This window comes from Aethalodelphis obliquidens, unplaced genomic scaffold (genome assembly GCF_003676395.1).
Source record: "Aethalodelphis obliquidens isolate GAN/ISIS:26980383/991018 unplaced genomic scaffold, ASM367639v1 scaffold8, whole genome shotgun sequence".
NCBI classification, from domain to species: domain Eukaryota; kingdom Metazoa; phylum Chordata; class Mammalia; order Artiodactyla; family Delphinidae; genus Aethalodelphis; species Aethalodelphis obliquidens.
Genome location: NW_020837952.1, coordinates 34,005,677 through 34,015,369, shown reverse-complemented (window position 1 = coordinate 34,015,369; position 9,693 = coordinate 34,005,677). Strand labels below are relative to the sequence as shown.

The following is a 9,693-nucleotide window of genomic DNA, read 5'->3' as shown; positions in this document are numbered from 1 at the left end:
CTTAACTTTTCAAGGGGTTCCCTTTCCTCATCTGTAGAATGGCCATACCACTCTAGGGAAGTACAGTGTCTACCATACAGAGTTGTTATGGGGATTAAAGAGAAAATGCATGCATAGGTCTTACTACAATGCTTGGGCCAAAGCAAATGCCCTATAAATGTTCATTATGATGCAATGATAATGACCTTCCTCTTGTTAACAAAACTCCCTAGAGGTCCCCAGTCTTCTCAGTGGCTAATTTCAACCATGCAATCCTTAAGTGATCTATTATGCATTTCCCATCCCATCTTTACTCACAGCAAGGAGACTGCGATGCCTTGGATATCTCCTGCACAAACTGGTCAGAGTTTGCTCTACCCCTTGCCTACTCTTGCTGTCCGTCACTGCTTCGACCTGCTCAGCGTGCCTGGTATTTTTTTCTGCTGCTAACACCAAGGCATGCACCTCTATGCACATTCAGCAATTGCCAGGGCCTTTGCCAGAACTACTCTGTCATCTTCAGTGCCACCCCTGCCACTTCCTTTCCTCAGCAGGGTTGGGCTCCCTCTTTCCTTTACTGCAGTTGGCAGAATAGAAAAAGGAATGAAGCCTGACCCCCTCGGAGCGAGATGAGCGATCTGTGAGGCACAGCTTTTCTAATGCGTCCTTTGTCCTTTGTGCTTTGAGGTTTCCTCTCTCCAGGGCATGCCTCGGAGGGCCCAGGCAAGTAATGTCACGATCTTCCCGGAGATCCTAGATGGCGGCTCTGTATCCCTACATCAGTGAGGTTGGGGGCAGTGAGAGTGACAGGAAGGAGTGTCAACCCTAGGAAACTTGGAGCAACTATTGTGCAAGCTCTCTTTCACCTCTAGGACATGCACCTTTTTTCTCTCCCCCCAACCCCTAGGCCAACTTTCTCTCATGAAGAAAATCCTTCTTCCTCTTACAAAGTAGTCTTGCCCTGGTCCAAGGGCATTTGCAGATCAGCCAGGGCCATTCAGAGGGGCCCTGAGCAGTTTTAAAGTCCTAGGATGCCCCCACTTTATACAATAAGTTTTATGTTATATTTTTTATTTTCACACTAAGGAACATTTGGTTCATCCCTTCCCTTGACACCTTATCTACGACACTCTCCTTTCCATTTATTTGGTGAGGGTTTTTTTGTTTTGTTTTGTTTTTTGCAGTAGCAATGGGAGTGGGTAAGGCAGGTAGATTATATGCTCTTTTGCTTCTCTGAAGTGGCCTTGAAAAAGTTTGAAAATCACAATTTGAGGAACACATCAGGGAGGAAAATTCACTCTTGCCAGACCTCCTGTGAGGAATGAATAGCAATAGAAATAGTCAAATGATCAGTGTTCTACCTAAATTTTGTTAATCTTTTCCCAAGGTAAAGTGCGTACAATTATTTTTTACAGGATGCTTTGCTGATTTTTCTTTCAAGGACAAAAGATTTGTAGTCTGAGCAGCTGGATCACTTCCTCCCACTATTTTGTCCTTGGAGACATTTGGCCCATTAAAAGGAGCCCACGGATTCCATTTCAACAGATGCATCTCACATTTATTCAGGATATAAGTGATAGGGTGACTCATTGTGCTGCTAATACAATTACAGTCTTTGTTGTTTTAGAATCATATCTTGATTCCATATAGGCAAAGAGATTTATCATTATACTCTGTTGTAAAGAAAGACTAAAAGGACAATATATGTGTAACATTGTCAGAGAAACTGGAATGTTCCTACTTGAGAGTAAAATGAACAGTTTGTCATTTGATTCACAGCCTTAGGTGAATGCACATAGAATGTGGGCTTTCTGAAATTCAGTATAAAGTCAGGGACTCCTGGGTTTGCAACACTGGAAAACCTATAATGAGGTGCTCTGGGTAGCTGGTTGTTGAGAAATAAAAAAGAGAGAAAGAACTCTTATTCACTTTCTTATATGTTTTGTACAAATTCTATCTCTACGTGAGTAAAATGCAAGTACTGGTAAGTACAGTATTTGAATTTTACTTTTGATCGCTTTTGGACAAACATGTACATACATTTAAATTCTCCAAAGCAAATTTTTGAAAAAGCTTTATTATTAAGGCAATTCTGTTTCTCCTTCAACAATGTCTGTCCCTTCCCTTTCTTTCTTCTACTACTTTTAGCTCCCAGTTTCTGTAGGGGTTCTTGAGGCAGCAGGAAGAGTGAATACAGCTGCCTACTCTTCCTCAAACTACTTTCCTGGGGCCAAAAGTTTCATTCAGGAAGTGAAAGAAAGAAGGTACCTATCTGACCGGGGGGTAGGGGGGGGGGGGGGGGGGGGGGTGGGGTCTTGTCACTGATAAGCAGGAAAAACATCCTTGTGAGTTTTCTCTAAGGTCTGAATTTAGAAGTAATTTAAGCAGATGAGAATTTGAATCTCAGCTCTGCTATTTACCAGTTGGGTGACCCAAAGCAGATTATCCTCTTAGTGAGAAGTAGTTTACATAATATGGCATCACAGTTCTACTCTCCTTAGAGGATCATCAAAGGATTCTGAATGATGTCACACTGACTGGTGCATACTTAGTACACAGTAAATGTTAGCTATTCTTTTTCTTTTAATCATTATACTCTCAGGACTAACTGGTAGCCAAATGCTTGAGAGTTATGCACTATTTGGAAGCCAGCTCCAGTTAACCGAGTGAGAAAAGAGGTGGAATATAGTTTTTGACATACGACCTGTTATTTGATCTCTGGTGGGCTAGTTAACCTCAAATCCGAGGAACTATATACCAGTCATAGGACTGGGTTTTGATTAAGGTTATATTAACCATGATTTGATTCAACAATGAACAGGCAATAAAAGCATGTCATAGGTTAAAGGAATTAGGAAGAAGTAAGAGAATCCTTGACTTAAGATAGGCAAAATGTTGATATTTTGTGCTCAAAAGGCAGTGTTGTATAACAGAAAGCCATATGCTTTGGAACTAGAGAGAGATGGGTTCAGATTCCAACTCTAAGAGGTACCAGTTGTGTAAATTTAAGGAAAATGTTTCCTTTTTTTTTTTTTTTTTCCTGTAATATGTGGATAAGCATACTTACTTTGGAGTATCAAAAAGATTGAATGGATAGCTCATTTTAAAGTACTTACTAATACCATGCTAGGCATATAGTAATTTCTCAAAAAGTGTTAGTGCTTTTTTTTCTCCCTGTTCTCACCTCTTTAATGATGCATAAAGCTATGATTTGACACCAACTCTAAATTTAGCTCATACTCTGTCCTAAAGAGGTTTTCTCTGCTGGCTCATGATCTGATTTGCTCATTGCCTGAGAAGCCCTCTCTCCTCGCTGGCTTTGTCTGCTCAAGCTTGACACAGCCCATCTTAACTAAGTGTTAGAAGAAGTCAGATTTTTGTCTCAGATGAATTTCTAATCGATGACATATAATTCTACCTAGAATTGCATTGGTTGGGGAAGGTCTCTTCAGCTACACCATGTGGGTGAACCTTTACGTATATATTACCTGTAACAGCCACTTGGGATTTATTTTTTTTTTTTGAAAGTAGGTAAAGCATAAATCATGAATTAATAAAATACTCTGACAATGAAGCTGCTTCTGCATCTGACTAAGGGGGATTAATTCTCCATAGCCATGACTGAAAGAAATCAGATTATAGTTTCAACAAAATAGTAAACTGTGGTTGTTTCTTTCTTTCCCTCTCAGTTTGATGTTCTGGTGATTTTGTATTACAATCCACAGTCCTGGTGCCTGCTTTTAAAATGAAGTTTTATCAGTACACAGCTGCACTCATTCATTGATGTACTGTCCATAGATGCCTTCAGGCTACAAGGTAGAGGTGAGTAGTTGCACAGAGAATAAACCATGTGGGGCCCCCAAAGCTGAAAGTATTTACTATCTGGCCTTTTACAAGAAAAGTTTGCTGACACTTGTTGTAAAGAATTAGAAAACTATTTATGTGTTAATCTATGCTTGGGCTCTCTTTAGATGGAACCTGGGGCATAGGGTGAATGGTTTCTAGAATAGGACACAGTAGGTCTGTAACAAATGGCAATTGAATTAAATATCTACAAAGCATTAGTGTTGAAAAAATGTTAGCAGCAATTCTTAGCATAATGACATTAATTGGTTCTCACTGAACACAGAAGAGTGATCTCTACTGTTAAAGAAAGGTTTGGCATCATTGAAAATGGACACTCTCATGAATCCAGTTGAGGCAAAGGAAGGGTGAAAACTTCATAACTAGAGGTCGCTGAGCTCCACCCAACTGTCTGGTGAATTCCCATGGTGTCAGGCCACTGTGAAGCCTTGCTCATGAATGGAAGGCCATTTTTAAATTTTTCCTGCTAGTAAACATTCAACACGAAGCCTTCCTGCCTTTTCTCTATCCAAACATCTCATTTTCCCCAGGATCAGCGTGACTCTGTCCAGTCCCTCTCACAATGCTGTGGCAAAGAAATGGAAAAACTATTCAAGTTGAAAAATTACACCAACTGGTAAAATGTAGCTGGCTCGGTACAGTTAAAATGTCACGCATTTGTAGCTTCATTGAACGACTTTACTTATCCAGAAGGAGCTCCAACTTCTGGTCTAATGGGGCTTTGGTGGCTAACTCTATCCAGCCAGAGCTGTATGTTGACTCTTTGTGTTCAGTTGACCCTCTCCCAAGCCTGGGAGTGTGGGAACCAGTACCTGGGCAGAGCTGAGCCTAGACCACACACTCATTTCACAGAGCCCATTAAACGGTTATCATATGATGCTATGTTACTCCTCCTGTTGACCTTGCCCTGAACGGCTGTGTGTCGAATTACTAATTATCCCTGCAGCTTTGCTACGTAAATGCCAGTTAATTTCCACCTCCACTTTTGGAAGCCACACTGCTCAGACAGAGCCACTGCAATAACCTCAGGAGCTAGCCTTTTCTTGCAAGGCAGTGGGATGCCATCTACCACCACTGTAACCGTTACCACCAAGAAATGTTTTCTTAAGTACACAACAATAGCTAAAGACCAGAAAAAAAAAAAAGAAAGAAAGAAAAGAAAAAGAAAAAGCCTTGCATTCACTATTCAGCTCTGGACCGTTCTCATGCTTCAGTTTCATGCCTGGTCAACACTGGACACTTGCCTGTGCTGTATGGAAACAACAAGTCACCATCTGGGGGTTTCATCATCTTACTCAGAGGCAGGCGTGTCTCTAAGGATTATGCTTTGCCTACTTGGCACGGAAATCCTGCTTTAGCTTCAGTGATTAGCAAATGTAGGGACTGATTTCCCTCAGTCTAGACCCCAAAGACTGGCCCAGACAGACACAGGAATTCCCATGAAAACCCTCTAGGCTGCAGGCCATGATTTACCTTCTGTTGTAATTTTCTTGCTAGGATATTGCTAGTAAGGTTTTGCAAATCTTTCAGTTTAAATTGACCCATTAATCTGGGATTACAAAGTGTTAAAATCACGCTCATATTTGAAGAAGATAACTCAGGAGCACTGTAGGTCACACAGGAGTGGGCAGTGGGCGTGGGCTGGAAGAACAGTTAGGAGGCCGATGATCATTTTTTTGATTTAAGCATTATTTTCTATGTTAAAATTATTTGTAGCCGTCAGAAAATAATGGACTACATGGATCTCTCACATATGGCTAAATTCAAAGGGCTTTGATTTTAAAATAAGAACCCAGATTTAATTGATTCTTTCGTCAATGAACACTAAAATCAATGCAAGGGTCTTAACCTAAGTAGTGTTTGTTGTTTTATTGGGTGGTTTTTTTTGGTGAATTTCCTAGTTGGCTTTCGAATTACTGACATGTAGTTACCTACACCAAGAAATAAACAAAAAGATGCTTATTTTTATGAATACAAAGGGCAGTATTACTTTATTCATTTCTTCTTTAAACATTTATTGGGCTTCTGCCACATACCTGGCACTGTGCTAGGTGCTGGAAATACAACAGTGAGAAAAGTTACATTCTGTTCCTCCCTCATGAGGTGATAGTACCTCCTGAGACATGATCAATTAGAATTAATGTGTGTAAATTCACACATTAAGCAACTAAAAACATAATAACTTTACAAATGACTGTTTAGTGACACTATTTCCTCTACATTAAGACACCAATTTTTTCTAGTTTATTACAACTCAGCAAAGCTTTTTTTTTTTTCTATCAATGTCTTTTAATTAGGAAGATAACTCTACTTTTTGGAGAAAACTTTGGAATACTTTTCTGTTTGGAAATACATTTCCCATCATTAGTTTTTATTTCAAAACTCTTCTATTATGATTGAAGTTATACTTTCTCCCAACCTATCTTTCTGGCCTTATCTTTCATTATTCCCCCTTCCTGCTCAATGCTCTAGTCAAACCAAGCAGCTTCTCTTCTACTAAGATGCCTGACCTTTTCCCATCTCCCTATCTTTGCTCACCATGTCTTCTTTGCCTGAAATGCCCTTCTTCCACCTACCAACATCTCCACCTGCCTAATCCTACTCAATTCCAAGAGCCGGCCTCTATGCCATCTCCTTTATGAAGATGTGCCTGCAGAAGAGGGAGTTAAGCTTTCTGTTCCCCTCCGAACAATTAGAGCACTTTTTACTTCTCAGCAATAATGCAGGGCCAATAACATATGTGTATATTTCTCTTCTTTTCTATTGGCGTGTCAGCTTACAGAAAGCAGGAATAATACCTTACTTTTATTACATTGCTTATAAAAACTTTTAATTTATTTATATATTGTAATAGGTAATTACAATTACATGTAATATAATTCTACTACATGTGATTATAATAATATATACTTATCATATTAATATAATATACAATTATACAATTATATTTTTATTTGTAATAAATAAGTTTTATTACCTCAGTTATCCATGAAGACATGGCACCAATATTTCTTGAGAACTTCCTATGTGTCAAGTTCCACGCAAGGCTCTGGAGATATAGATACCCTTACTCCCCATCTTACTGGTGGGCATTAAATACATGGATGCTATAAATATGGTATTTGTGTGATACCAAATTAATGCTCAAATACTCTTCAGATCTGGCCCAATTCTTGACCTGTGTTGGAGTTGAGGTCCCAGAGGCCATGGGGAGTGAATTGTTTTTAGGGGTTTACACTCTCTGACAGTGCTTGTTTTCAGTGGTATCTGACTCTTTATATACCTTGCATCATGAAAATTTGGTTAGGTCAACACTGGATCACCAGGAGAGAAGAGTTGGGCAACTCTTCAAACTAGCAGCTGCAATTTGCAATCAGGCCCAGGGGTGTAGCTTCTGCTACTGTCCAGGCTGCCTAACTGCCTTTTCCAGTCATGCAGTAGAGTGGCAAAGCTGGAAAAGTATAGGCTGCTTTGGTGTTAGACTTGCCTTTAGTATAGACACAGCTTCACCCGTAACTAGAGGGACAGCTTTGCGGGGGGGTGCCTACTTCATCTGTAAAATAAGATAGTAATACCCTCCTCAGTGAAGATAAGTAAAATATGTAAACTCTAGTATCCATAACTATGTCCATAAATTATGTATGGTCTGTAGGCCAAATCTGACCTGCTGCTTGTTTTACAAATAAAGTTTTGTTGGAACACAGGGACACCAAGTTATTATGTATTTTCTATGTGTCTGCGTAACATAGGCAGCACTGAATAGTCACAACCAAGACGGTATGGCTCATGAAGCCTAAAATATTTACTATCTGGCCTTTTATAGACAAAGTTTGCTGATCCCTGGACTAGAACACAGCCCTGCACCTGGAAGATAGTCAATAAATATTAATTGTCATAATTATTCTCTTTTTCACCAGACCTAATCTGGGTGAGAGTGGAAAAGAAAGGCTGGAGAAGAGTTGGCAGGAGAGGGACTAGGGTGGCTAATCTTCTCTTTCCACTTATTGGAAATTCAAATTGGAATTGAACTTGAGTCTGGGACTGAAACTTAATAGAGACCTGAAGAAGTAAAATTCCTTTCTTTTTTTTTTTTTTTCCTTATTGAAAACTGTCCAAAACTTTTTCTGGACAGTTTTCTGGTCCCCAAACTTTTTCTTTCCTCTTGGAAAGCACTATATGTCACTGTTGAAGTTAACAGTTTGTTCTTAATAATGGTTATCATTCGTAGAGATCATGAAAATCTTCCATCAGAGCATAGCACTGCCATTCCAGGCAGTTTTTGCCTGTGTTGGTATTGATTTCAATTAAAACAAGTTATCTGAATCACTGGGCTTCCTGTTGGCTGCACTCATTGCCCAGTGATGCAAATGGAAAGCCTGTTTCAAACCTATGATATCTGGTTACTTACAACAAGGCCCAGGCAGCTGGGGTATAAACAAACCTCAAGCACCAATCAGTGTAGAAGGAAATGATCTTCATTTGCCCTACATGATGTCATCCATCTTGAGCCTGACAGTTTTCTAACAATTATTGACTGTGAGGCCAGGCAAATCTTACAAATTCATCTTATTCCTTATCAGGGCAGGTAGTCAAGCGCATCCCAAAACATTTGATTTGGTGCAATTCCTTGTGTAGATATCCTTTCCTTCTCTCTCTCTCTCTCTCTTTTTTTCCCCTCCATTATGTCAATCTCTGTGGGAGGAGTTTGTGTGTTTGCACAGAGCATAGCATGATGGTCTTCTGTGTCTGTGTGTTTATTCTGCGGGTGAGCATTTGAAAGGCTTTTCTCTTCTACTTGTTAGCTTACAAATAGCCTAACCCAGTGATCAGACACCTTCATTTCACATAATGATTCAGCAATTTGTGTCAGAACGGTTCTTTATAATAGCAAAACAGACCATCATTTCCAAAGATACATGGCACATGAGGCCAAATGTATAGAACATGTTGTAATTTGTGCTTCTGTAAATTCACATATTTGAATCACTGCCTTTAAGGCTTGTGTACTAGATCAAGTCACCTAGCTAGAAAGTGAGCCTAAGTCACTGTGGAACAGATTGACTATTTTTTTCCCAAATTGCCTTCTTTCGGACACGTAGCTAGACGATATTTCCTAGCCTCCTTTGCAGTTAGGTGCAGCCTTGTGTCAGAGTTGTGGTCACTGGATGAGGTAGAAGGGATATGCACCTTTTTCAGGCCTAGGCCATAAAATCCTCCTAAATGCAATCCGCTAATCTCTTTACTGATCTTACAGCTGAATAGAGAGGACTCCAAGGACATACAGGAGGGAGACATGGCGAGATGGAAGGGGCCTGGGTTCCTGAATGTGAATGTGGAGCAGATCTCCTAGCCCCACACTTGCCATCACCAGCCCATATTGCACTGTGATGAGATCTTTTGTGCCACTCTTACCATCACCCCACACTGGACTGTGATGAAAACAAGCAAACATTTATTGTAAGTCACTGAGTTTTGGGGTTGTCTGTGATAACAGTGAGTCTAGCCTGACGAATGTACTGGCTGTCATTCTTCTGTGTAGCATTGTTAATTTTTAGTCATCATCTTCACAAATGCAATCACTTTCATGACATTATATTTTGCTGTATTGTAGGAAATAGATGATATGCTATAAAGGTGTTTAGAAATGTGAAGATGTGTGGGCATATTCATTGAAAATAAAAAGGCTCTTATGTAGTTTTTCCTCCACAACATTCCTGTGCTGGAGCTAACTTGTTCAATGTCAAAGTAACAATAGGGCTTGATGTCTTAGTTTCATCTTATAAGCAGAACTCTTTTTTGTAGAAATACCTGTTTTCCCTGGGTGGGTCCATTACTCTATATTAATTGAGC

The 9,693-nt window shown here is 39.8% G+C and overlaps 1 long non-coding RNA gene across 1 annotated transcript; it reads left to right on the top strand.

Annotated features, from left to right (window-relative positions):
* The first annotated feature begins 2,131 nt into the window (after window positions 1–2,131).
* Window positions 2,132–9,534, top strand: LOC113621320 (uncharacterized). The gene is made up of 3 exons (XR_003433120.1): window positions 2,132–2,243; window positions 3,669–3,801; window positions 9,098–9,534. It is a non-coding gene; the product is annotated as an uncharacterized LOC113621320 (long non-coding RNA).
* Window positions 9,535–9,693: the final 159 nt, after the last annotated feature.